The sequence below is a fragment of the Montipora foliosa genome, unplaced genomic scaffold (assembly GCF_036669935.1).
Source record: "Montipora foliosa isolate CH-2021 unplaced genomic scaffold, ASM3666993v2 scaffold_105, whole genome shotgun sequence".
Classification (NCBI taxonomy): domain Eukaryota; kingdom Metazoa; phylum Cnidaria; class Anthozoa; order Scleractinia; family Acroporidae; genus Montipora; species Montipora foliosa.
In genome coordinates, this window is record NW_027179404.1 from 79,974 (window position 1) to 105,879 (window position 25,906).

Genomic DNA, 25,906 nt, shown 5'->3' on the forward strand with positions numbered 1-25,906 from the left:
CCCCCATTACCACATGGTATGCGCAGACAAGTTGCGTTTTGCGGTTCCGGAGAGGTTGAAAAGGCATACTTACCTGACGCGGGAGGCACTGTGATCAGGGAGGCAGTCCTCTCAAGGTGAGGCTCTTTCATTGCACTTCGATTGGGTTGACCCTTGCGATTACCCCAAATGTGGGTAACTCGAGCGTATAATTTCTGGTAGTGGGGACCTGCGTTCGCGCTAGTCCCCGCACCAAACCCCGGTGGCAAAGTTGGCTAATGGGAAGGTTTGTTGGTAACGTTTCAGGCAGGGCAGGGAAGGAGATGCGGTGGCGGTGTAAGGACTAAGGAAGGTGAGTTGTATTTGTGAATTCCACTGCTGAAATTGTAGGTGAATGTTCCGTACTTGGTGCACTGCAAAACTGTGATTTTATTTCTTTCATTCTTGGCCGTAGAGAGAGCGAGAGGACGTGTTTATTTCAGCCGCATCGATTTCCATCGATAGACGAGTGAGACAAGAAAATGCCAGCGGGTCGAGCTCTTATCCTCGTGCATCGTTTCGAAAACGTAAGTGGATGTGTGTTTGTACTGCTCCATCGCGATAGATTTCTTTTGCGTTGTGTTATGTTGCGTTCTGGAGAGCCCGTTTTGCATTGAGTAACTGAGGACCCGCCAGATCAGTTGGCGTTACATTTCTGTGGCCAACACTTTGTGGTTTCTCTATGTTATCAGTTAATTGGATTGTTATCATAAAAAGTAAATCTTTCATGGTCAGGATAGTGTCTTATCGGCCCTTTGAATACGTACTGTCCGTGTTGAGCAGGGAACAGTAAGACTTTGAAGTGCGCTACGTCACGTAAGTCACGTTTTCGCAGGATCAATGTTGTAGTGTTGTAGCCTTCGTTGTATGCATATCATCCGGGCTAGGTTAACTTCCATCTAATGCATAACAGTGCATGCATTTTTTACTTGTCGTATCCTGTTCTTTGCTCACACGAAAAGATACGTTTCATGTCATAAACGTTGGATTGATAAGATCTCGCGCGCACGCGCTCCCTTGGGAATACAAGTTCCACTTTCTCGTGTGAACTATTTTGTTTTTGTTGTATGTCTCATCTTTGACATATCGTTGGCATGTTGTGTTCAAAAAACCTGGTTTGGAATGTTCTTTCATTAAAGGAAACTGAGATTTTTTGAGATAATCAAGTGTACAGAAGGAAAAAGGGAAGCCTACAACACGGGGTATTCCCAGGCGGTCTCCCATCCAAGTACTAACCCCGCCCGACAGGGCTTAACTTCGGTGATCGGACGAGAACCGGTGTTTTCCCTGTGGTATGGTCGTAGACAAGTAATTCGCCGTGAAAATTAACTTTGTTATAAGGGAAAATAAAAACGAGGTCAGAGCAAGCACAATGTGCATTTGTCCTCTTGCCGTCAACGCAAGTGCCATGCAATGCTGGTCCTGCTGCCCACTGTACAAGGGCGATCGTTGTGTGCGCCTCGCTTTCAGGTTGGCTTTGGGCATTCCTTCCTTGGCACGGATTGTAATCGGACCACCATATCTCGTGGCCATGAGACTGGGAGCACCTTGTCCGCTGTGAGCATTTACGGGCATCGCTTCTCGGCCTTTTGGCTAAGATCAAGTGTAGTATCTGTTCTTATCAGCTTAATATCTGATACGCTGCTCATCGAGCAGCTCATATATTAAACTGATTTTTGGAACTGGGCCGTGGAAAAGAGGCTTGCCTCGTCCCGGCCACGGGTTGCCTCGGTATAGCACTACCTCCGAGCGTGGCCCACTTCCCTCTGGGGAAGAAATAATCAAGTGAAAGCAGAACAAATGACCAAGCAACCAACCTTCACATTTCTCTTCTCTTTTCTAGGTAGCATAGCAGCGAGTGGACAGCACGACACGACAGGACGAGGAGCACGTGACCCCCATTACCACATGGTATGCGCAGACAAGTTGCGTTTTTGCGGTTCCGGAGAGGTTGAAAAGGCATACTTACCTGACGCGGGTTTTTATTATCTGCCAGGTTCGTGCCTTTCCTTGTGGTACGCGTAAGTTCCGTATTGGAATTGGAGTGTGGGGACAAGCGTTTTTGGGATTTGTGGTAAGATTTTTGATTCCTGAGTTTTACTGGTGACCCTCCTGGGGACTTATGCTTGGCGTCCTGCCATAACCCAGGGTAGCCAGTCTTTCTGTTCCCTTCCTGGGAGCTTTGCTTTCCGGGGGGACTGTTTTTTCTCTTTTTCCCTTTTCATCATGCCTCTTGCGGCCTTTAAGAGGACAGTAGTCCTCGACCTTTCCGATGTTCCAACCTCTGTTCCCAGGGCGGAACTTGTTACAGCCATCAAGGGAAAGTTCACCCCCTTTGTGATTGACAGTATTCAGTTTGTTCCCGTAAAACTGGTTCAGATTACTTTCGCTGACCCAAAATGTAAAAATATTGTTGAAGGTTATGATTTTGTCACTTTAGCTGGTGCTAAGTGCAAAGTCATGTATGCTGGGCCTCGAGCTCAAAATGTTATGTTGTATCACTATCCCTTTGAGGAGAGTGATGATCGCCTCCGGCCCTACTTTTCCTCGTACGGGAAGGTGGAGACGATAAGGCACCAGCATTACCCGGGTGACCCTGCAATCTGCACTGGAGCCCGTATCATCAAAATGGTTCGTTCTGGCCGGATCCCTCGTAATCTGGACATTGCTGGATATAAATGTAAGGTGTGGTATGTGGGTCAGCCGGCCGAATGTGATATCTGTCGTGGGGAACACCTCACCAAAAACTGTGACTTGCGCGGGAAGTGCCGCAGGTGTCGGGAGCCTGGTCACATGGCCAGGGATTGCCCAACCCCCCCAATGCCTGGGGGAACCCACCATCTTCGCCTGCGACCCCCGCCCATCCGTCCGCTTCACTTGTTGTTGGTGCCACTCCCCCGGAGTCGCTGCCTCCCCTCCTGGATGTCAGTTCTGGTCCTGAGGACCTTCCCACTTCTCCTGCAAGCTCTGACCATGAGGACTCTGGGGACGAGGGGGTAACCCTTCGTCCTCCTGCCCCCACGCAACCTGGTATTTCAAGTTGGGGTTCCCACACCGACCTCAGGGACAATGAGTTATCCCCCCTGGTACTCCACCCATGGCCTCTCCTGCCACCAGTAAATGTTAAGGAGGGTGCGGCCCTCCCTAAAACGGTAATGGTGGGTCCTCGACGCGCGTGCAGGTGGCTGCCTCCCCCGCCGCTGCGTCTGATGGTTTGGCTGCGCCACAGAGTAATACAATGTTAACACTAGTAGTAACGTAGTTGGTGTAATGGACAATACTACTATAGTTAATGGAAAAGAAATGGAAATGGATAATAGTAATAATGTAGTTACTGGAAAAGAAATGACAAATAATGCTGTAGTTAATGGAAAAGAAATGGAAATGGATAATAGTAATAATGGAAAAGAAATGGATACGAATGATAATGAACTAGTTAATGAGACTGAATACAGTCAAAGTATATTTAGTGACGATGACCCTTTAACGGGCATCAATGTAACCCCTGTAAATACCCCACAGGTTCTATCTCTGTCTCCCGTAATGGTTAACGAGGTCGAGCTGACTGATTCACCAGTCACTAAGCGTGGACTTTCGGATGTTGAGGCTTCCTCTGATGATCAGGTCAAGTCTAAGAAGAAAGCGAAGAAACCTCTTCCTGGTTCTGCGGTCCCCGGCCGCTCGAAGTCTGGAAAGGGCAGGGAGTCTGGGAGGGCTGTTCATTCTGGCCTTCCCTCCTTGGCTCCCCCTGCCCCGGTTCGGAGCCGTCGCTCCTAGTTGTGCTGTCTCTCTCTTTCTTCTCAGTTATGGCTCTCTCTATCCTCTCCTTAAACACCAATGGTCTCAGGGACTCGTCCAAGCGCGCTGGTGTTCTGCACTGGTTACGTTCCTTTCCTCAGGTCCCTGACATTGTCTGCCTACAAGAGGGCCCACTGCTCTTCAGACAGTGAATGTCAGTCTGGTTTCGTTCATCTGGTTTTAATGCAGTTGCTTCTGTTGGCTCTGCACACTCTTGTGGTTGCATCATTTTATTCCGCCCCACGGTCACCCTTACGAGCTCTTGGTGTGACACCGCTGGGCGTGTTGTTTTTTGCCACTTTACCCATTCTGGGCACCCGTTTCGTATCTGCTGTCTCTACGCCCCCAATCGCAACCCAGCCCGTGACGACTTCCTGGACGACGTCTCGTCTTGGGTTGATCCCACCTATCCGACCTTCCTTGCCGGGGACTTTAACACTGTGTTCGACCGCGCCCTCGATCGTCGGGGCTCCAATGTCTCTGACACTTCCCGCGAAAGTACTGCTACCTTAAAACGTCTTTTTGACTCCTGCTGTTGTCTGGACATTTGGAGGCACCTGCATCCTTCCGATTCTGCCTTCTCTTGGACTCGCTCAGACGGCCTTATGGCCTCCCGTATTGATCTCATTGGTGCCCCGTACTCCTGTTACCATCAGTCTTGACTTGCGATATTATTCCTTGTCCGTTTTCGGATCACTGTGGTGTGGTGCTTTCTTGTAGTGTCCCAGACATTGCTGCTCCTGGGACAGTTTCTGGAAGCTCAACATTTCTGTCCTCAATGATGAGGACTATATCCAGCATATCACTAATTTTTGGTCCGTTTGGAGGCAGTCCATGCTGTCCTTCCCGTCACTAGCTAAGTGGTGGGATAAGGGCAAGAGCCAAATCAAAGGCCTCACAATTAAATATTGCGCTGAGCGCTCGAAAGAAAACATCGCAGTGTCGAGACCTCCTTGGCCGACTAGCTGGGCATCTTAAGAACCGTGTTGATGCCGGTTTCACCTCCTGTGTTGAGCCGTACCATTCTACCCTGTCTGCCCTTGCTGCCCTAGACCTCGAGGCAGCTCGGGGAGCCCAAGTCCGTGCTCGGGCCAATGGGTTGAGGAAGGTGAAACCTCCTCGGCCTTTTTCTTCCGTCTGGAAAAGAAGCGTGCCGCCGACCGACTTATTTCAGCACTTCGATGCGATGATGGCACAGTGGTCTCGAGTTCAAAGGACCTATGCCAGGCTTTTGCTTCCTTTTATTCTAACTTGTTTAGTGCCGAGCCTACTGACGGGGACGTGGCTCTTTCCCTGCTCGACGCCCTCACCTCCACCTTGTCCGCCGACCAGGCTCAACAGTGTGATGGTCCTCTCCAGTCGGAGGAGTGTTATACTGCTTTATGTGGGATGGCTCGAGGCAAGACCCCGGGCTTGGATGGCCTCCCTATGGAGTTTTATGTCAAATTCTGGCCGGTGCTCGGACAGGACCTCGTGCTCGTCCTGAACTCATGTTATGAGGCTGGCACTCTCAGCCTCTCTCAGCGTCGAGGCATCATTTCTCTCATCTTTAAGACGGGTGACCGGCTGAACCCTCGTAACTGGCGGCCAATTTCCCTCCTTAGTGTGGACTACAAGCTCGCTGCCCGCGTCATCGCTGGGCGTCTCCTGAAGGTTATTCATGCCGTGGTGGCTGAGGATCAAACCTGTGGTGTCCCCGGTCGTTATATTGGTGAGAACGTCGCTTATCTCCGAGACATGGTCCATTACGCCACGCAATCCGGGTCTCCTTGTGCCATCCTCTCGCTCGACCAAGAAAAAGCGTTTGATCGCGTTGATTGGTCCTTTCTGCATGCCACCCTCTGCAGAATGGGTTTCCAAACCTCCTTTCTGCGCTGGATCCGCCTTTTCTATAATGCTGTTCAGAGTGCTGTCATTGTTAACGGTCATGTCTCAAACTTTTTCAGTCTCACACGGGGGGTGCGTCAAGGCTGCCCCCTCGCACCTTTGCTGTATGTTATGGTCGCTGAGGTCTTGGCCGCCAATATTCGAGCAAATCCCGCCATTACTGGACCTTTGCTGCCTGGACTGCCCTCACCGCTCTCTCCAATTTCCCAGTACGCGGATGACACATCGCTCATCTTGTCCTCCGATGCCTCCATTAGGGCTGTTTTTGACACCTACACAAGGTATGAGCTTGGTTCTGGATCCAAGCTCAACCTGACAAAGTCTCGCGGCTTGTGGCTGGGGTCTTGGGCTGGCCGAACTGACCCCCCTGTCCCTCTCGACTGGACATCTTCTAAGCTTAAAATCCTCGGAGTCTTCATTGGCCCGCATGACATTGATGAACTAATTGGCGGCCTCGGATAGAGGCTGTGGAACGCGTCCTCTCCTCCTGGCGTCAGCGCTCCTTGTCTTTTCATGGCAAGGCTTTGGTCATCAATTGCCTGGCCCTCGCCAGGGTTTGGTATGTGGCATCCCTGGTCCACATGCCCCCCTGGGTACTTAAAGAACTTAACTCCCTTGTTTTCTCATTCTTCTGGAAAACCAAGCGGGAGCTCGTTGCACGTGCTGTGGTCGTTCAGCCCACATCGCTGGGAGGTTTCTCGGTGGTGGACATTAAGCTCAAGGTTTGGTCGCTTCTGGGTCAGTGGGTCAAACGGTCTACTTTGTCCTCGTCAAGCTGGTCCTCCTTTGTGTCGTACTGGTTTCAATCGTGTTTTGCTGCCTCCTCTCTTGATGTTTTCTCCCGTCCCGCTGCCTTCGACAGGTCCCTGTTACCGCCATTTTACTCCTCTTTGCTTTTGGCCTGGGAGTCGCTTGGTGGCTCTTTTTCCCCCTCCCGGGGAACTTTGGTTTTCGCATCCTCTGACCCTCACGTTGTCGCCTCCGTGGCTTTTTTTCTCTGCCAAAGTCGGTTACCAGTTTCTTTTATCCTGTTCCTCTGTCACACCGCACTGTGTAGTTAAGTTCTTTCCCTCCTTTGGGGACCTTTACTGGTATGATACGTGGCGCCAGTTCCACTTCTTTGATTTTGACCGCTTTGTTGTTGATTTCTCCTGGAAGGTAGCTCATGGTGTGATTTACACTGCTGAGCGTCTTCTCTCTTTTGGTTTATCTGTCTCCTCCGCTTGTTTTTGTGGTCCTGTCGTCGAGTCACTGTCGCATTTGCTCTTTGTGTGTCCCCTTGCTCAAAGTGTTGTTGGTTGGCTACAGTCCCTCCTTTTTCATTTCTCGCCTATGTGTCCTGTGCTTGAGCGTCGCCATTTACTTTTTGGTTTCAATTCCACTGAGCTTCACGCAGTGCCCAAAGTCTTCAGTTACCTGTTGTGTGCCTGTAAGTTTCACATCTGGCTGGCCCGCAATGACTACCGCTTTCGTTCTGTCAACCTGGGGCCCTCGCCGTCATTGAGGGAGCAAAGGCCCGTGTCAAGTTCCACCTCCCCTTGCTCTTCAAGCGTTTTTCAACCCGGAGACGTCGACGTTATTTTGCCCGCCAGTGGGGGGCGGATGGAGTCATCGCCTCTATGTTTCCAACAAGCTCGTTTTTCGCTTCGGGCCACCTGCTTAATTCACCCTCTGTACCACCTGATTTGCTTAGTTTTATTTCGCCTCTGTCGCCTAATACTGGTGACCAATGCCTCAGGCGTTGGATGAGTCTGTCGACTGGTGACCTTTGGTCTGCCATTCACCGCTGCTCATCGAGCAGCTCATATATTAAACTGATTTTTGGAACTGGGCCGTGGAAAAGAGGCTTGCCTCGTCCCGGCCACGGGTTGCCTCGGTATAGCACTACCTCCGAGCGTGGCCCACTTCCCTCTGGGGAAGAAATAATCAAGTGAAAGCAGAACAAATGACCAAGCAACCAACCTTCACATTCTCTTCTCTTTTCTAGGTAGCATAGCAGCGAGTGGACAGCACGACACGACAGGACGAGGAGCACGTGACCCCCATTACCACATGGTATGCGCAGACAAGTTGCGTTTTGCGGTTCCGGAGAGGTTGAAAAGGCATACTTACCTGACGCGGGAGGCACTGTGATCAGGGAGGCAGTCCTCTCAAGGTGAGGCTCTTTCATTGCACTTCGATTGGGTTGACCCTTGCGATTACCCCAAATGTGGGTAACTCGAGCGTATAATTTCTGGTAGTGGGGACCTGCGTTCGCGCTAGTCCCCGCACCAAACCCCGGTGGCAAAGTTGGCTAATGGGAAGGTTTGTTGGTAACGTTTCAGGCAGGGCAGGGAAGGAGATGCGGTGGCGGTGTAAGGACTAAGGAAGGTGAGTTGTATTTGTGAATTCCACTGCTGAAATTGTAGGTGAATGTTCCGTACTTGGTGCACTGCAAAACTGTGATTTTATTTCTTTCATTCTTGGCCGTAGAGAGAGCGAGAGGACGTGTTTATTTCAGCCGCATCGATTTCCATCGATAGACGAGTGAGACAAGAAAATGCCAGCGGGTCGAGCTCTTATCCTCGTGCATCGTTTCGAAAACGTAAGTGGATGTGTGTTTGTACTGCTCCATCGCGATAGATTTCTTTTGCGTTGTGTTATGTTGCGTTCTGGAGAGCCCGTTTTGCATTGAGTAACTGAGGACCCGCCAGATCAGTTGGCGTTACATTTCTGTGGCCAACACTTTGTGGTTTCTCTATGTTATCAGTTAATTGGATTGTTATCATAAAAAGTAAATCTTTCATGGTCAGGATAGTGTCTTATCGGCCCTTTGAATACGTACTGTCCGTGTTGAGCAGGGAACAGTAAGACTTTGAAGTGCGCTACGTCACGTAAGTCACGTTTTCGCAGGATCAATGTTGTAGTGTTGTAGCCTTCGTTGTATGCATATCATCCGGGCTAGGTTAACTTCCATCTAATGCATAACAGTGCATGCATTTTTTACTTGTCGTATCCTGTTCTTTGCTCACACGAAAAGATACGTTTCATGTCATAAACGTTGGATTGATAAGATCTCGCGCGCACGCGCTCCCTTGGGAATACAAGTTCCACTTTCTCGTGTGAACTATTTTGTTTTTGTTGTATGTCTCATCTTTGACATATCGTTGGCATGTTGTGTTCAAAAAACCTGGTTTGGAATGTTCTTTCATTAAAGGAAACTGAGATTTTTTGAGATAATCAAGTGTACAGAAGGAAAAAGGGAAGCCTACAACACGGGGTATTCCCAGGCGGTCTCCCATCCAAGTACTAACCCCGCCCGACAGGGCTTAACTTCGGTGATCGGACGAGAACCGGTGTTTTCCCTGTGGTATGGTCGTAGACAAGTAATTCGCCGTGAAAATTAACTTTGTTATAAGGGAAAATAAAAACGAGGTCAGAGCAAGCACAATGTGCATTTGTCCTCTTGCCGTCAACGCAAGTGCCATGCAATGCTGGTCCTGCTGCCCACTGTACAAGGGCGATCGTTGTGTGCGCCTCGCTTTCAGGTTGGCTTTGGGCATTCCTTCCTTGGCACGGATTGTAATCGGACCACCATATCTCGTGGCCATGAGACTGGGAGCACCTTGTCCGCTGTGAGCATTTACGGGCATCGCTTCTCGGCCTTTTGGCTAAGATCAAGTGTAGTATCTGTTCTTATCAGCTTAATATCTGATACGCTGCTCATCGAGCAGCTCATATATTAAACTGATTTTTGGAACTGGGCCGTGGAAAAGAGGCTTGCCTCGTCCCGGCCACGGGTTGCCTCGGTATAGCACTACCTCCGAGCGTGGCCCACTTCCCTCTGGGGAAGAAATAATCAAGTGAAAGCAGAACAAATGACCAAGCAACCAACCTTCACATTTCTCTTCTCTTTTCTAGGTAGCATAGCAGCGAGTGGACAGCACGACACGACAGGACGAGGAGCACGTGACCCCCATTACCACATGGTATGCGCAGACAAGTTGCGTTTTTGCGGTTCCGGAGAGGTTGAAAAGGCATACTTACCTGACGCGGGTTTTTATTATCTGCCAGGTTCGTGCCTTTCCTTGTGGTACGCGTAAGTTCCGTATTGGAATTGGAGTGTGGGGACAAGCGTTTTTGGGATTTGTGGTAAGATTTTTGATTCCTGAGTTTTACTGGTGACCCTCCTGGGGACTTATGCTTGGCGTCCTGCCATAACCCAGGGTAGCCAGTCTTTCTGTTCCCTTCCTGGGAGCTTTGCTTTCCGGGGGGACTGTTTTTTCTCTTTTTCCCTTTTCATCATGCCTCTTGCGGCCTTTAAGAGGACAGTAGTCCTCGACCTTTCCGATGTTCCAACCTCTGTTCCCAGGGCGGAACTTGTTACAGCCATCAAGGGAAAGTTCACCCCCTTTGTGATTGACAGTATTCAGTTTGTTCCCGTAAAACTGGTTCAGATTACTTTCGCTGACCCAAAATGTAAAAATATTGTTGAAGGTTATGATTTTGTCACTTTAGCTGGTGCTAAGTGCAAAGTCATGTATGCTGGGCCTCGAGCTCAAAATGTTATGTTGTATCACTATCCCTTTGAGGAGAGTGATGATCGCCTCCGGCCCTACTTTTCCTCGTACGGGAAGGTGGAGACGATAAGGCACCAGCATTACCCGGGTGACCCTGCAATCTGCACTGGAGCCCGTATCATCAAAATGGTTCGTTCTGGCCGGATCCCTCGTAATCTGGACATTGCTGGATATAAATGTAAGGTGTGGTATGTGGGTCAGCCGGCCGAATGTGATATCTGTCGTGGGGAACACCTCACCAAAAACTGTGACTTGCGCGGGAAGTGCCGCAGGTGTCGGGAGCCTGGTCACATGGCCAGGGATTGCCCAACCCCCCCAATGCCTGGGGGAACCCACCATCTTCGCCTGCGACCCCCGCCCATCCGTCCGCTTCACTTGTTGTTGGTGCCACTCCCCCGGAGTCGCTGCCTCCCCTCCTGGATGTCAGTTCTGGTCCTGAGGACCTTCCCACTTCTCCTGCAAGCTCTGACCATGAGGACTCTGGGGACGAGGGGGTAACCCTTCGTCCTCCTGCCCCCACGCAACCTGGTATTTCAAGTTGGGGTTCCCACACCGACCTCAGGGACAATGAGTTATCCCCCCTGGTACTCCACCCATGGCCTCTCCTGCCACCAGTAAATGTTAAGGAGGGTGCGGCCCTCCCTAAAACGGTAATGGTGGGTCCTCGACGCGCGTGCAGGTGGCTGCCTCCCCCGCCGCTGCGTCTGATGGTTTGGCTGCGCCACAGAGTAATACAATGTTAACACTAGTAGTAACGTAGTTGGTGTAATGGACAATACTACTATAGTTAATGGAAAAGAAATGGAAATGGATAATAGTAATAATGTAGTTACTGGAAAAGAAATGACAAATAATGCTGTAGTTAATGGAAAAGAAATGGAAATGGATAATAGTAATAATGGAAAAGAAATGGATACGAATGATAATGAACTAGTTAATGAGACTGAATACAGTCAAAGTATATTTAGTGACGATGACCCTTTAACGGGCATCAATGTAACCCCTGTAAATACCCCACAGGTTCTATCTCTGTCTCCCGTAATGGTTAACGAGGTCGAGCTGACTGATTCACCAGTCACTAAGCGTGGACTTTCGGATGTTGAGGCTTCCTCTGATGATCAGGTCAAGTCTAAGAAGAAAGCGAAGAAACCTCTTCCTGGTTCTGCGGTCCCCGGCCGCTCGAAGTCTGGAAAGGGCAGGGAGTCTGGGAGGGCTGTTCATTCTGGCCTTCCCTCCTTGGCTCCCCCTGCCCCGGTTCGGAGCCGTCGCTCCTAGTTGTGCTGTCTCTCTCTTTCTTCTCAGTTATGGCTCTCTCTATCCTCTCCTTAAACACCAATGGTCTCAGGGACTCGTCCAAGCGCGCTGGTGTTCTGCACTGGTTACGTTCCTTTCCTCAGGTCCCTGACATTGTCTGCCTACAAGAGGGCCCACTGCTCTTCAGACAGTGAATGTCAGTCTGGTTTCGTTCATCTGGTTTTAATGCAGTTGCTTCTGTTGGCTCTGCACACTCTTGTGGTTGCATCATTTTATTCCGCCCCACGGTCACCCTTACGAGCTCTTGGTGTGACACCGCTGGGCGTGTTGTTTTTTGCCACTTTACCCATTCTGGGCACCCGTTTCGTATCTGCTGTCTCTACGCCCCCAATCGCAACCCAGCCCGTGACGACTTCCTGGACGACGTCTCGTCTTGGGTTGATCCCACCTATCCGACCTTCCTTGCCGGGGACTTTAACACTGTGTTCGACCGCGCCCTCGATCGTCGGGGCTCCAATGTCTCTGACACTTCCCGCGAAAGTACTGCTACCTTAAAACGTCTTTTTGACTCCTGCTGTTGTCTGGACATTTGGAGGCACCTGCATCCTTCCGATTCTGCCTTCTCTTGGACTCGCTCAGACGGCCTTATGGCCTCCCGTATTGATCTCATTGGTGCCCCGTACTCCTGTTACCATCAGTCTTGACTTGCGATATTATTCCTTGTCCGTTTTCGGATCACTGTGGTGTGGTGCTTTCTTGTAGTGTCCCAGACATTGCTGCTCCTGGGACAGTTTCTGGAAGCTCAACATTTCTGTCCTCAATGATGAGGACTATATCCAGCATATCACTAATTTTTGGTCCGTTTGGAGGCAGTCCATGCTGTCCTTCCCGTCACTAGCTAAGTGGTGGGATAAGGGCAAGAGCCAAATCAAAGGCCTCACAATTAAATATTGCGCTGAGCGCTCGAAAGAAAACATCGCAGTGTCGAGACCTCCTTGGCCGACTAGCTGGGCATCTTAAGAACCGTGTTGATGCCGGTTTCACCTCCTGTGTTGAGCCGTACCATTCTACCCTGTCTGCCCTTGCTGCCCTAGACCTCGAGGCAGCTCGGGGAGCCCAAGTCCGTGCTCGGGCCAATGGGTTGAGGAAGGTGAAACCTCCTCGGCCTTTTTCTTCCGTCTGGAAAAGAAGCGTGCCGCCGACCGACTTATTTCAGCACTTCGATGCGATGATGGCACAGTGGTCTCGAGTTCAAAGGACCTATGCCAGGCTTTTGCTTCCTTTTATTCTAACTTGTTTAGTGCCGAGCCTACTGACGGGGACGTGGCTCTTTCCCTGCTCGACGCCCTCACCTCCACCTTGTCCGCCGACCAGGCTCAACAGTGTGATGGTCCTCTCCAGTCGGAGGAGTGTTATACTGCTTTATGTGGGATGGCTCGAGGCAAGACCCCGGGCTTGGATGGCCTCCCTATGGAGTTTTATGTCAAATTCTGGCCGGTGCTCGGACAGGACCTCGTGCTCGTCCTGAACTCATGTTATGAGGCTGGCACTCTCAGCCTCTCTCAGCGTCGAGGCATCATTTCTCTCATCTTTAAGACGGGTGACCGGCTGAACCCTCGTAACTGGCGGCCAATTTCCCTCCTTAGTGTGGACTACAAGCTCGCTGCCCGCGTCATCGCTGGGCGTCTCCTGAAGGTTATTCATGCCGTGGTGGCTGAGGATCAAACCTGTGGTGTCCCCGGTCGTTATATTGGTGAGAACGTCGCTTATCTCCGAGACATGGTCCATTACGCCACGCAATCCGGGTCTCCTTGTGCCATCCTCTCGCTCGACCAAGAAAAAGCGTTTGATCGCGTTGATTGGTCCTTTCTGCATGCCACCCTCTGCAGAATGGGTTTCCAAACCTCCTTTCTGCGCTGGATCCGCCTTTTCTATAATGCTGTTCAGAGTGCTGTCATTGTTAACGGTCATGTCTCAAACTTTTTCAGTCTCACACGGGGGGTGCGTCAAGGCTGCCCCCTCGCACCTTTGCTGTATGTTATGGTCGCTGAGGTCTTGGCCGCCAATATTCGAGCAAATCCCGCCATTACTGGACCTTTGCTGCCTGGACTGCCCTCACCGCTCTCTCCAATTTCCCAGTACGCGGATGACACATCGCTCATCTTGTCCTCCGATGCCTCCATTAGGGCTGTTTTTGACACCTACACAAGGTATGAGCTTGGTTCTGGATCCAAGCTCAACCTGACAAAGTCTCGCGGCTTGTGGCTGGGGTCTTGGGCTGGCCGAACTGACCCCCCTGTCCCTCTCGACTGGACATCTTCTAAGCTTAAAATCCTCGGAGTCTTCATTGGCCCGCATGACATTGATGAACTAATTGGCGGCCTCGGATAGAGGCTGTGGAACGCGTCCTCTCCTCCTGGCGTCAGCGCTCCTTGTCTTTTCATGGCAAGGCTTTGGTCATCAATTGCCTGGCCCTCGCCAGGGTTTGGTATGTGGCATCCCTGGTCCACATGCCCCCCTGGGTACTTAAAGAACTTAACTCCCTTGTTTTCTCATTCTTCTGGAAAACCAAGCGGGAGCTCGTTGCACGTGCTGTGGTCGTTCAGCCCACATCGCTGGGAGGTTTCTCGGTGGTGGACATTAAGCTCAAGGTTTGGTCGCTTCTGGGTCAGTGGGTCAAACGGTCTACTTTGTCCTCGTCAAGCTGGTCCTCCTTTGTGTCGTACTGGTTTCAATCGTGTTTTGCTGCCTCCTCTCTTGATGTTTTCTCCCGTCCCGCTGCCTTCGACAGGTCCCTGTTACCGCCATTTTACTCCTCTTTGCTTTTGGCCTGGGAGTCGCTTGGTGGCTCTTTTTCCCCCTCCCGGGGAACTTTGGTTTTCGCATCCTCTGACCCTCACGTTGTCGCCTCCGTGGCTTTTTTTCTCTGCCAAAGTCGGTTACCAGTTTCTTTTATCCTGTTCCTCTGTCACACCGCACTGTGTAGTTAAGTTCTTTCCCTCCTTTGGGGACCTTTACTGGTATGATACGTGGCGCCAGTTCCACTTCTTTGATTTTGACCGCTTTGTTGTTGATTTCTCCTGGAAGGTAGCTCATGGTGTGATTTACACTGCTGAGCGTCTTCTCTCTTTTGGTTTATCTGTCTCCTCCGCTTGTTTTTGTGGTCCTGTCGTCGAGTCACTGTCGCATTTGCTCTTTGTGTGTCCCCTTGCTCAAAGTGTTGTTGGTTGGCTACAGTCCCTCCTTTTTCATTTCTCGCCTATGTGTCCTGTGCTTGAGCGTCGCCATTTACTTTTTGGTTTCAATTCCACTGAGCTTCACGCAGTGCCCAAAGTCTTCAGTTACCTGTTGTGTGCCTGTAAGTTTCACATCTGGCTGGCCCGCAATGACTACCGCTTTCGTTCTGTCAACCTGGGGCCCTCGCCGTCATTGAGGGAGCAAAGGCCCGTGTCAAGTTCCACCTCCCCTTGCTCTTCAAGCGTTTTTCAACCCGGAGACGTCGACGTTATTTTGCCCGCCAGTGGGGGGCGGATGGAGTCATCGCCTCTATGTTTCCAACAAGCTCGTTTTTCGCTTCGGGCCACCTGCTTAATTCACCCTCTGTACCACCTGATTTGCTTAGTTTTATTTCGCCTCTGTCGCCTAATACTGGTGACCAATGCCTCAGGCGTTGGATGAGTCTGTCGACTGGTGACCTTTGGTCTGCCATTCACCGCTGCTCATCGAGCAGCTCATATATTAAACTGATTTTTGGAACTGGGCCGTGGAAAAGAGGCTTGCCTCGTCCCGGCCACGGGTTGCCTCGGTATAGCACTACCTCCGAGCGTGGCCCACTTCCCTCTGGGGAAGAAATAATCAAGTGAAAGCAGAACAAATGACCAAGCAACCAACCTTCACATTCTCTTCTCTTTTCTAGGTAGCATAGCAGCGAGTGGACAGCACGACACGACAGGACGAGGAGCACGTGACCCCCATTACCACATGGTATGCGCAGACAAGTTGCGTTTTGCGGTTCCGGAGAGGTTGAAAAGGCATACTTACCTGACGCGGGAGGCACTGTGATCAGGGAGGCAGTCCTCTCAAGGTGAGGCTCTTTCATTGCACTTCGATTGGGTTGACCCTTGCGATTACCCCAAATGTGGGTAACTCGAGCGTATAATTTCTGGTAGTGGGGACCTGCGTTCGCGCTAGTCCCCGCACCAAACCCCGGTGGCAAAGTTGGCTAATGGGAAGGTTTGTTGGTAACGTTTCAGGCAGGGCAGGGAAGGAGATGCGGTGGCGGTGTAAGGACTAAGGAAGGTGAGTTGTATTTGTGAATTCCACTGCTGAAATTGTAGGTGAATGTTCCGTACTTGGTGCACTGCAAAACTGTGATTTTATTTCTTTCATTCTTGGCCGTAGAGAGAGCGAGAGGACGTGTTTATTTCAGCCGCATCGATTTCCATCGATAGACGAGTGAGACAAGAAAATGCCAGCGGGTCGAGCTCTTATCCTCGTGCATCGTTTCGAAAACGTAAGTGGATGTGTGTTTGTACTGCTCCATCGCGATAGATTTCTTTTGCGTTGTGTTATGTTGCGTTCTGGAGAGCCCGTTTTGCATTGAGTAACTGAGGACCCGCCAGATCAGTTGGCGTTACATTTCTGTGGCCAACACTTTGTGGTTTCTCTATGTTATCAGTTAATTGGATTGTTATCATAAAAAGTAAATCTTTCATGGTCAGGATAGTGTCTTATCGGCCCTTTGAATACGTACTGTCCGTGTTGAGCAGGGAACAGTAAGACTTTGAAGTGCGCTACGTCACGTAAGTCACGTTTTCGCAGGATCAATGTTGTAGTGTTGTAGCCTTCGTTGTATGCATATCATCCGGGCTAGGTTAACTTCCATCTAATGCATAACAGTGCATGCATTTTTTACTTGTCGTATCCTGTTCTTTGCTCACACGAAAAGATACGTTTCATGTCATAAACGTTGGATTGATAAGATCTCGCGCGCACGCGCTCCCTTGGGAATACAAGTTCCACTTTCTCGTGTGAACTATTTTGTTTTTGTTGTATGTCTCATCTTTGACATATCGTTGGCATGTTGTGTTCAAAAAACCTGGTTTGGAATGTTCTTTCATTAAAGGAAACTGAGATTTTTTGAGATAATCAAGTGTACAGAAGGAAAAAGGGAAGCCTACAACACGGGGTATTCCCAGGCGGTCTCCCATCCAAGTACTAACCCCGCCCGACAGGGCTTAACTTCGGTGATCGGACGAGAACCGGTGTTTTCCCTGTGGTATGGTCGTAGACAAGTAATTCGCCGTGAAAATTAACTTTGTTATAAGGGAAAATAAAAACGAGGTCAGAGCAAGCACAATGTGCATTTGTCCTCTTGCCGTCAACGCAAGTGCCATGCAATGCTGGTCCTGCTGCCCACTGTACAAGGGCGATCGTTGTGTGCGCCTCGCTTTCAGGTTGGCTTTGGGCATTCCTTCCTTGGCACGGATTGTAATCGGACCACCATATCTCGTGGCCATGAGACTGGGAGCACCTTGTCCGCTGTGAGCATTTACGGGCATCGCTTCTCGCCTTTTGGCTAAGATCAAGTGTAGTATCTGTTCTTATCAGCTTAATATCTGATACGCTGCTCATCGAGCAGCTCATATATTAAACTGATTTTTGGAACTGGGCCGTGGAAAAGAGGCTTGCCTCGTCCCGGCCACGGGTTGCCTCGGTATAGCACTACCTCCGAGCGTGGCCCACTTCCCTCTGGGGAAGAAATAATCAAGTGAAAGCAGAACAAATGACCAAGCAACCAACCTTCACATTCTCTTCTCTTTTCTAGGTAGCATAGCAGCGAGTGGACAGCACGACACGACAGGACGAGGAGCACGTGACCCCCATTACCACATGGTATGCGCAGACAAGTTGCGTTTTGCGGTTCCGGAGAGGTTGAAAAGGCATACTTACCTGACGCGGGAGGCACTGTGATCAGGGAGGCAGTCCTCTCAAGGTGAGGCTCTTTCATTGCACTTCGATTGGGTTGACCCTTGCGATTACCCCAAATGTGGGTAACTCGAGCGTATAATTTCTGGTAGTGGGGACCTGCGTTCGCGCTAGTCCCCGCACCAAACCCCGGTGGCAAAGTTGGCTAATGGGAAGGTTTGTTGGTAACGTTTCAGGCAGGGCAGGGAAGGAGATGCGGTGGCGGTGTAAGGACTAAGGAAGGTGAGTTGTATTTGTGAATTCCACTGCTGAAATTGTAGGTGAATGTTCCGTACTTGGTGCACTGCAAAACTGTGATTTTATTTCTTTCATTCTTGGCCGTAGAGAGAGCGAGAGGACGTGTTTATTTCAGCCGCATCGATTTCCATCGATAGACGAGTGAGACAAGAAAATGCCAGCGGGTCGAGCTCTTATCCTCGTGCATCGTTTCGAAAACGTAAGTGGATGTGTGTTTGTACTGCTCCATCGCGATAGATTTCTTTTGCGTTGTGTTATGTTGCGTTCTGGAGAGCCCGTTTTGCATTGAGTAACTGAGGACCCGCCAGATCAGTTGGCGTTACATTTCTGTGGCCAACACTTTGTGGTTTCTCTATGTTATCAGTTAATTGGATTGTTATCATAAAAAGTAAATCTTTCATGGTCAGGATAGTGTCTTATCGGCCCTTTGAATACGTACTGTCCGTGTTGAGCAGGGAACAGTAAGACTTTGAAGTGCGCTACGTCACGTAAGTCACGTTTTCGCAGGATCAATGTTGTAGTGTTGTAGCCTTCGTTGTATGCATATCATCCGGGCTAGGTTAACTTCCATCTAATGCATAACAGTGCATGCATTTTTTACTTGTCGTATCCTGTTCTTTGCTCACACGAAAAGATACGTTTCATGTCATAAACGTTGGATTGATAAGATCTCGCGCGCACGCGCTCCCTTGGGAATACAAGTTCCACTTTCTCGTGTGAACTATTTTGTTTTTGTTGTATGTCTCATCTTTGACATATCGTTGGCATGTTGTGTTCAAAAAACCTGGTTTGGAATGTTCTTTCATTAAAGGAAACTGAGATTTTTTGAGATAATCAAGTGTACAGAAGGAAAAAGGGAAGCCTACAACACGGGGTATTCCCAGGCGGTCTCCCATCCAAGTACTAACCCCGCCCGACAGGGCTTAACTTCGGTGATCGGACGAGAACCGGTGTTTTCCCTGTGGTATGGTCGTAGACAAGTAATTCGCCGTGAAAATTAACTTTGTTATAAGGGAAAATAAAAACGAGGTCAGAGCAAGCACAATGTGCATTTGTCCTCTTGCCGTCAACGCAAGTGCCATGCAATGCTGGTCCTGCTGCCCACTGTACAAGGGCGATCGTTGTGTGCGCCTCGCTTTCAGGTTGGCTTTGGGCATTCCTTCCTTGGCACGGATTGTAATCGGACCACCATATCTCGTGGCCATGAGACTGGGAGCACCTTGTCCGCTGTGAGCATTTACGGGCATCGCTTCTCGGCCTTTTGGCTATGATATTTGCCATTTGAGCCATTTGTCAGAAGCTGTTTTTCATCCCTCCTACTTGTGGGAAGAAGAACCAAGATGAGTGATAGATTGAGTAATTTGAGTGGTGATACCGAGCTACTAATTGATGATATTTCTGTTATTCCAGAGACTCCTAATGAAACTGTTACTTCTCCTTCCTGGTCTGACTCCGTTCCCGAAAATCAAGTTCCTGATGCATCGCCCGAGTTGTTCTCTCCGAGTCCTGTCCCGCTACCAAGTGTTTTAGCTGATCTCATGTCATCTGGTGTTCAATTTGATGCGGTTCCTGTTGAGCGGTGGTCAACTGCGGGGAATACCATACGGCTAAACAAGGAGTTGTCGGTGTATTTCTCCTGCGATACAATTTGCACCACCCAGGAGATTCTTCAGGGCTTCGACGAGGCTGGAATCGACGTGGATTTTATCTCCTCCGTCCAGTTTCGCATGTCCAACCGTGTTTGGATCGTCACCTTCAATGACTATCGTGCCAAGTCTATTGCACTAGGAAAAGATGAAATCTTTGTCTCCGGTTGCCAGATCCTTCTGGGAGATTGTGAGAGGCGGGTCCTTTTGGTCAAGATTTATGAAGCACCATTTGAAATGCCCGATACAGTCCTGATTGGCCGCCTGTCAACTTATGGGAAGGTTTTCTCCTTTCGCCGTGACCGTGTGTCACAGAGCCTCTTTAATGGAGTCCGTACTGCCAAGATGAGGCTAAATAAGGATATACCATCCTGTATCCATATTGCGGGGGAGTTTATCCGGGTCTGGTACCCGAATCAACCCAAAACGTGCCGTCGTTGCGGTTCGCGGGATCACCTTGCTGGCAAGTGTGACTCGCTCCGTTGCCTTAATTGTGAACAACCTGGTCATCGTGCTTCTTCATGTCCGTCGCCTACTTTGTGCAGTGTGTGTTTTAAAAGTGATCACCGTTTCCGAGATTGTCCTTTCGTTGTGTATGGTGGAAACATTTCGTCTGTTCGTGAATCTCGTCCGTCTACGTATGCTGATGTCACTAAAGTTGTCTCTGTGCCTGACCCACCGCCTGCCCCTGTACCTGTTCCTAAAGAGAGTGCTGCTTCAGTGCATAAAAAGTGTGAAGAGAATGAGAAAAACGAAGATAATGGGAAGATTGAAGAGGAGATGGATGATGATGAGGAAGATGAGCAAAATACAGAGGATGAGGAGAATGAAGAGAGCGAGGATGAAGATCATTTGGAAGAAGGTACCCGGTCCCATGATCGTTCGGGGATTGGAGAGCGGGAGCGTGACTCCTGTGGGGGCGCCAGTGAGCGCTGCTCTCCTGGCGGCTGTGCCTCGGGTGTTTCTGCCCAGGTCCGGCCCCGGGAGCGGCGGCGTGAGCGGGACCGCTCCTGCGGGGGTGATCGCGAGCGCTCAAAGACCCCTGGACGTGAGGACCGGCAATCACTTAGTGATGAGGAACGGGGTAAATGGCAGAAAGTCGGTAGGCGCCGTTAGTATCAATGCTTAAATTACTGTCACTCAATGCGCGCGGACTCGGTACACCCGCAAAACGCGATCTTTTTATTCGTGAAATCTCCTTGTTGTCTTTTGATTTGATCCTGCTCCAGGAGACACATGTGTGTCGTCTGGAGCAGGCTAACGAATTTTCTCGAAACTGGTCTGGAAAGTGCTATTGGTCGTTTGGGGGCGCCAGGTCGGCCGGTGTGGGCCTGCTTGTCTCCCCCTCCTTTCAAGGTTCTGTTACCCGTTTTACTTTTGATTCTGACGGCCGCGTTATCAGTGCATTGATACTAACGGGCTCCCATCAAATTAATATTGTTAATGTGTATGCTCCAAACACCGTTTCGGATCGGAAAGCTTTCTTTCAAAATTTGCACACTTTTTTCCTTTCCCCTACTCGTATTGTCGCCGGTGATTTTAACTGTATTGATAGTGTGCTTGACCGATTATCGTCTTCAAACTTATCTCTACCGGATAAGGCTATGTTTCAGTCCTTCGTCACTGACTGTTCTCTTGTTGATGTTTGGCGTAGGCAAAACCCTCGCGGAGTTTCTTTTACCTGGGCCAATGCCAGTTATACTCAGGCTTCACGTATTGACCGCTTTCTTATTTCCCGTGCTCTCCTTTCATTTGTCCAAAACTGCGATACTTTGCCGTGCGCTTTTTCAGATCACGATTTCGTTTCCCTGCATTTGACTTTGGATAACTTTTCGTGTCCCCGAAACGGTGTTTGGAAGTTTAACTCTAGTTTGCTTTCTGATAACGACTTTAAGTTTGAAATGTCCTCTCTTATTAATGAACAGAAACAGCGTCGTGCCAATTTTCCTTCCCTTGGCGCGTGGTGGGACGATTTGAAATTGAATATCCGTAATTTCTGCATTAGCTTTAGTTCTCGCAAGCGAGCTCGCATAAACCGTGAACGAAACCGATTAACTAAGTGTCTGATCCGCGCTAAGTCTGATTTGGCTTTCGGGGATAACTCAGCTTCAATTAGGATTCGAGATTTTGAGAGCGCTCTCTATTCCCTCATTTCACGTGAAATGGAGGGCGCCAAAGTCCGATCACGCGCCAAGTGGGTGGAGGAGGGGGAGAGGCCCACACGTTATTTTTTCCGTCTTGAGAAGAAAAGGGCCGAGAAAAATTCCTTTGATTGCCTTCTCGATGCTAATGGTTTGGAGAAGACTGCTGGTGCTGACATTGAATCGATCCTAGTTGATTTTTATAAGAACCTTTTTGCTAAGGATGCTCTCGACCTGCGAGTCCAGGCCAGTTTAATTGATGCTCTAGAATTTTCCTTATCTGCTTCTGAACGTGACAGCTGTGAAGGCGAGTTTTCTAGTGAGGAACTTTTCTCGGCCCTTAATAGTCTTCAAACTGGGAAGTCGCCTGGATCGGATGGCCTTCCCACTGAGTTCTACATTGCTTTTTGGGGGGACCTCGGCGATGCCCTCACTCTTGTTTTAAACGAGTGCTACCGCCGGGGTTCCCTCACTGATAGTCAACGTGGGGGCCTCTTGCGCCTAGTGTTTAAAAGAGATGACAAACGATTAGCTAAGAATTGGCGCCCTATCTCGCTGCTTAACACTGACTATAAACTTGCCTCTAAGGCCATCACCGAGCGCCTGAAGCCCGTGATGGAGTCCATCGTTCATCGGGATCAGACGTGCGGTGTGGTCGGCAGATCAATTTTTTCTAACTTACAACTCATCCGAGACACCCTGGATATGATTGATAAAACCAATGAGTCTGGAATCCTCGTAACTCTCGACCAGGAGAAGGCTTTTGACCGTGTTGATCATTCTTTTCTTATGCGTACTCTTCTTAAATTTGGTTTCGGTCCTTCTTTTTGTAAATGGGTTAGTCTCTTCTATAACAATGTCTTTTCCCGTATAATTGTTAATGGAAATCTTTCAGCCCCAGTGTTTCTAGAAAGGGGAGTGAGGCAGGGTTGTCCCCTGTCCCCTCTCCTCTACGTCCTTGTTTCAGAAGTTCTCTCGACCCAAATTAGGCAATGCCATCAGATCATCGGCTTCCGGCTTCCGGGCGCTTCCGGACTTCAATTTAAGATTTCGCAATATGCTGACGATGCCACTATATTTTTGAAGACCGAAAGCTCTCTTTGTCGACTTTTGGAAATTGTCCATAGATTTGAATTAGGTTCTGGTGCCAAACTTAATACTTCCAAGACTGAGGCCATGTGGCTCGGCCATTGGCGGTCACAGGGGGGGTCTCCTTTTGGATTGAAATGGGTTCCCAAGATCAAGATTTTGGGTGTCTATTTCTCTAACGGTTTGCTCTCGGTAGAGTCTGATAATTGGAAATCCAAACTCGATAAACTTGAGACTGTCTTAAACCTGTGGAAACAAAGAGAGCTTTCATTTATCGGTCGCTCCATGATTGTCAATATTCTTGGTGCTAGCCGTTTCTGGCATGTTGCTAAGATTCTCCATCCCCCCCGATGGGTTTGTGATCGTTTTCACCGCTTGATTTGGCTTTTTATATGGAAGGGGAGGATGGAGAATGTAAGCCGGCAGCGTTGCTGCGCCCCATTAAAGATGGGGGGCCTCAACGTTGTCGACTTCCGTACAAAATGTGTGAGCTTGCGCCTTTCTTGTTTTTCTTCTCTGCGTGACAGCTTCGGCTCTGAAAAGTGGCACTTTCTGGCTCGCTATTTTCTTGGACGACGCCTCGCTAAGCTTGATCCTCGTTTCTCCTTTTCTTCGAATTCTGTTCCTGTTTCTCCCGAGCCTTCCTTTTTCTATCGTCTCTGTCTGTCGGCTTTTCAATCTTTGTTTGATCGAAATGGTGCCCTACCTGATGATTTGTCCTCTAAGAACATCTATTCTCTGCTTTACGCTTTCCCCGATTCCGCACCGAGGTGTGCTGGCTACTGGGGTGCCGTTGTTGGCCGCCCCATTAACCGATGGGCCTCGGTGTGGCGAAAGTCCCGCCTGAAGTTTATTGAGAATAAAAAATCTGATTTGATTTGGCTTCTTTTACACGATGCAGTCCGCGTTCGATATAACCTCAGAGCCTGGGGTTATATTGACGCGGACCTTTGCGCAATCTGCTCGCTGCCTGAAACTGCTAAACATTGTTTTGTTGATTGTCGTAGGACTGTGCGTGTTTGGAACTACTTTGCAGCTTCGTTTTCTCGTCTTCTCGGTTTTCCTTTTGTTTTGTCTTTCCCGTCTGTTTTGTTCCCCTTCTCTGTTTGTTCGTCTTCTCCTGGCTCTTCGGTGTTTTATTATTTGGCTGCGACCGTCCTCTTTTACGTTTGGCATGCCCGTAACCTCGCAACCTTTCGGAACAGGACCTTAGGCTTCCGTTCAATTGTTAATAATGTTATTAAGGATGTTAAATTCCGCGTTCAGGGTGACTCCTTGGATAGGGTTAGGTCTTTTTGGTCTGCTTCAAACGTTGTCTGTTCAGTCTCCGCAAATAATCATATTACCTTTCATCTTTAGTTAATTAGTTTTTGTAACACGGCTTTTGCCTTAATGAACTTTGGACTCTGGATCTAGTCTTTTGGTAGAACAGGTTAGTTAGGTTAGTTAGATCAGCTAGTTTGGACTTTGAGCTTTGCTCAACATGGACTTTTTTGGTGCATCATGAATATGTGGGAATACGATCTTTTTACCTGGGCCCTTGGGCCCTTGTAAATAAATTTTATCAAAAGAAAAAAAATCTGTTCTTATCAGCTTAATATCTGATACGCTGCTCATCGAGCAGCTCATATATTAAACTGATTTTTGGAACTGGGCCGTGGAAAAGAGGCTTGCCTCGTCCCGGCCACGGGTTGCCTCGGTATAGCACTACCTCCGAGCGTGGCCCACTTCCCTCTGGGGAAGAAATAATCAAGTGAAAGCAGAACAAATGACCAAGCAACCAACCTTCACATTCTCTTCTCTTTTCTAGGTAGCATAGCAGCGAGTGGACAGCACGACACGACAGGACGAGGAGCACGTGACCCCCATTACCACATGGTATGCGCAGACAAGTTGCGTTTTGCGGTTCCGGAGAGGTTGAAAAGGCATACTTACCTGACGCGGGAGGCACTGTGATCAGGGAGGCAGTCCTCTCAAGGTGAGGCTCTTTCATTGCACTTCGATTGGGTTGACCCTTGCGATTACCCCAAATGTGGGTAACTCGAGCGTATAATTTCTGGTAGTGGGGACCTGCGTTCGCGCTAGTCCCCGCACCAAACCCCGGTGGCAAAGTTGGCTAATGGGAAGGTTTGTTGGTAACGTTTCAGGCAGGGCAGGGAAGGAGATGCGGTGGCGGTGTAAGGACTAAGGAAGGTGAGTTGTATTTGTGAATTCCACTGCTGAAATTGTAGGTGAATGTTCCGTACTTGGTGCACTGCAAAACTGTGATTTTATTTCTTTCATTCTTGGCCGTAGAGAGAGCGAGAGGACGTGTTTATTTCAGCCGCATCGATTTCCATCGATAGACGAGTGAGACAAGAAAATGCCAGCGGGTCGAGCTCTTATCCTCGTGCATCGTTTCGAAAACGTAAGTGGATGTGTGTTTGTACTGCTCCATCGCGATAGATTTCTTTTGCGTTGTGTTATGTTGCGTTCTGGAGAGCCCGTTTTGCATTGAGTAACTGAGGACCCGCCAGATCAGTTGGCGTTACATTTCTGTGGCCAACACTTTGTGGTTTCTCTATGTTATCAGTTAATTGGATTGTTATCATAAAAAGTAAATCTTTCATGGTCAGGATAGTGTCTTATCGGCCCTTTGAATACGTACTGTCCGTGTTGAGCAGGGAACAGTAAGACTTTGAAGTGCGCTACGTCACGTAAGTCACGTTTTCGCAGGATCAATGTTGTAGTGTTGTAGCCTTCGTTGTATGCATATCATCCGGGCTAGGTTAACTTCCATCTAATGCATAACAGTGCATGCATTTTTTACTTGTCGTATCCTGTTCTTTGCTCACACGAAAAGATACGTTTCATGTCATAAACGTTGGATTGATAAGATCTCGCGCGCACGCGCTCCCTTGGGAATACAAGTTCCACTTTCTCGTGTGAACTATTTTGTTTTTGTTGTATGTCTCATCTTTGACATATCGTTGGCATGTTGTGTTCAAAAAACCTGGTTTGGAATGTTCTTTCATTAAAGGAAACTGAGATTTTTTGAGATAATCAAGTGTACAGAAGGAAAAAGGGAAGCCTACAACACGGGGTATTCCCAGGCGGTCTCCCATCCAAGTACTAACCCCGCCCGACAGGGCTTAACTTCGGTGATCGGACGAGAACCGGTGTTTTCCCTGTGGTATGGTCGTAGACAAGTAATTCGCCGTGAAAATTAACTTTGTTATAAGGGAAAATAAAAACGAGGTCAGAGCAAGCACAATGTGCATTTGTCCTCTTGCCGTCAACGCAAGTGCCA

General features: G+C 49.3%; 15 non-coding genes and 1 pseudogene across 15 annotated transcripts; 11 read left to right on the forward strand and 5 right to left on the reverse strand.

Annotated features, from left to right (window-relative positions):
• Window positions 1-65: 65 nt before the first annotated feature.
• LOC137985874 (U1 spliceosomal RNA) lies at window positions 66-229 on the forward strand. Its single transcript, XR_011119396.1, has one exon. It is a non-coding gene; the product is annotated as a U1 spliceosomal RNA (small nuclear RNA).
• Window positions 230-1,205: 976 nt separating this feature from the next.
• Window positions 1,206-1,324, reverse strand: LOC137985846 (5S ribosomal RNA). The gene has a single exon (XR_011119369.1). It is a non-coding gene; the product is annotated as a 5S ribosomal RNA (ribosomal RNA).
• A 267-nt stretch (window positions 1,325-1,591) lies between these two features.
• LOC137985811 (U2 spliceosomal RNA) lies at window positions 1,592-1,783 on the forward strand. The gene has a single exon (XR_011119338.1). It is a non-coding gene; the product is annotated as a U2 spliceosomal RNA (small nuclear RNA).
• Window positions 1,784-7,422: 5,639 nt separating this feature from the next.
• LOC137985838 (U2 spliceosomal RNA) lies at window positions 7,423-7,613 on the forward strand. The gene has a single exon (XR_011119362.1). It is a non-coding gene; the product is annotated as a U2 spliceosomal RNA (small nuclear RNA).
• Window positions 7,614-7,807: 194 nt separating this feature from the next.
• On the forward strand, window positions 7,808-7,971 carry LOC137985875 (U1 spliceosomal RNA). Its single transcript, XR_011119397.1, has one exon. It is a non-coding gene; the product is annotated as a U1 spliceosomal RNA (small nuclear RNA).
• Window positions 7,972-8,947: 976 nt separating this feature from the next.
• On the reverse strand, window positions 8,948-9,066 carry LOC137985847 (5S ribosomal RNA). The gene has a single exon (XR_011119370.1). It is a non-coding gene; the product is annotated as a 5S ribosomal RNA (ribosomal RNA).
• A 267-nt stretch (window positions 9,067-9,333) lies between these two features.
• On the forward strand, window positions 9,334-9,525 carry LOC137985812 (U2 spliceosomal RNA). Its single transcript, XR_011119339.1, has one exon. It is a non-coding gene; the product is annotated as a U2 spliceosomal RNA (small nuclear RNA).
• A 5,639-nt stretch (window positions 9,526-15,164) lies between these two features.
• LOC137985839 (U2 spliceosomal RNA) lies at window positions 15,165-15,355 on the forward strand. Its single transcript, XR_011119363.1, has one exon. It is a non-coding gene; the product is annotated as a U2 spliceosomal RNA (small nuclear RNA).
• Window positions 15,356-15,549: 194 nt separating this feature from the next.
• Window positions 15,550-15,713, forward strand: LOC137985876 (U1 spliceosomal RNA). The gene has a single exon (XR_011119398.1). It is a non-coding gene; the product is annotated as a U1 spliceosomal RNA (small nuclear RNA).
• A 976-nt stretch (window positions 15,714-16,689) lies between these two features.
• Window positions 16,690-16,808, reverse strand: LOC137985848 (5S ribosomal RNA). Its single transcript, XR_011119371.1, has one exon. It is a non-coding gene; the product is annotated as a 5S ribosomal RNA (ribosomal RNA).
• A 267-nt stretch (window positions 16,809-17,075) lies between these two features.
• On the forward strand, window positions 17,076-17,266 carry LOC137985818 (U2 spliceosomal RNA). The gene has a single exon (XR_011119345.1). It is a non-coding gene; the product is annotated as a U2 spliceosomal RNA (small nuclear RNA).
• A 194-nt stretch (window positions 17,267-17,460) lies between these two features.
• LOC137985877 (U1 spliceosomal RNA) lies at window positions 17,461-17,624 on the forward strand. The gene has a single exon (XR_011119399.1). It is a non-coding gene; the product is annotated as a U1 spliceosomal RNA (small nuclear RNA).
• A 976-nt stretch (window positions 17,625-18,600) lies between these two features.
• LOC137985850 (5S ribosomal RNA) lies at window positions 18,601-18,719 on the reverse strand. Its single transcript, XR_011119373.1, has one exon. It is a non-coding gene; the product is annotated as a 5S ribosomal RNA (ribosomal RNA).
• Window positions 18,720-24,171: 5,452 nt separating this feature from the next.
• Window positions 24,172-24,350, forward strand: LOC137985824 (U2 spliceosomal RNA; annotated as a pseudogene).
• Window positions 24,351-24,544: 194 nt separating this feature from the next.
• LOC137985878 (U1 spliceosomal RNA) lies at window positions 24,545-24,708 on the forward strand. The gene has a single exon (XR_011119400.1). It is a non-coding gene; the product is annotated as a U1 spliceosomal RNA (small nuclear RNA).
• A 976-nt stretch (window positions 24,709-25,684) lies between these two features.
• On the reverse strand, window positions 25,685-25,803 carry LOC137985852 (5S ribosomal RNA). Its single transcript, XR_011119374.1, has one exon. It is a non-coding gene; the product is annotated as a 5S ribosomal RNA (ribosomal RNA).
• Window positions 25,804-25,906: the final 103 nt, after the last annotated feature.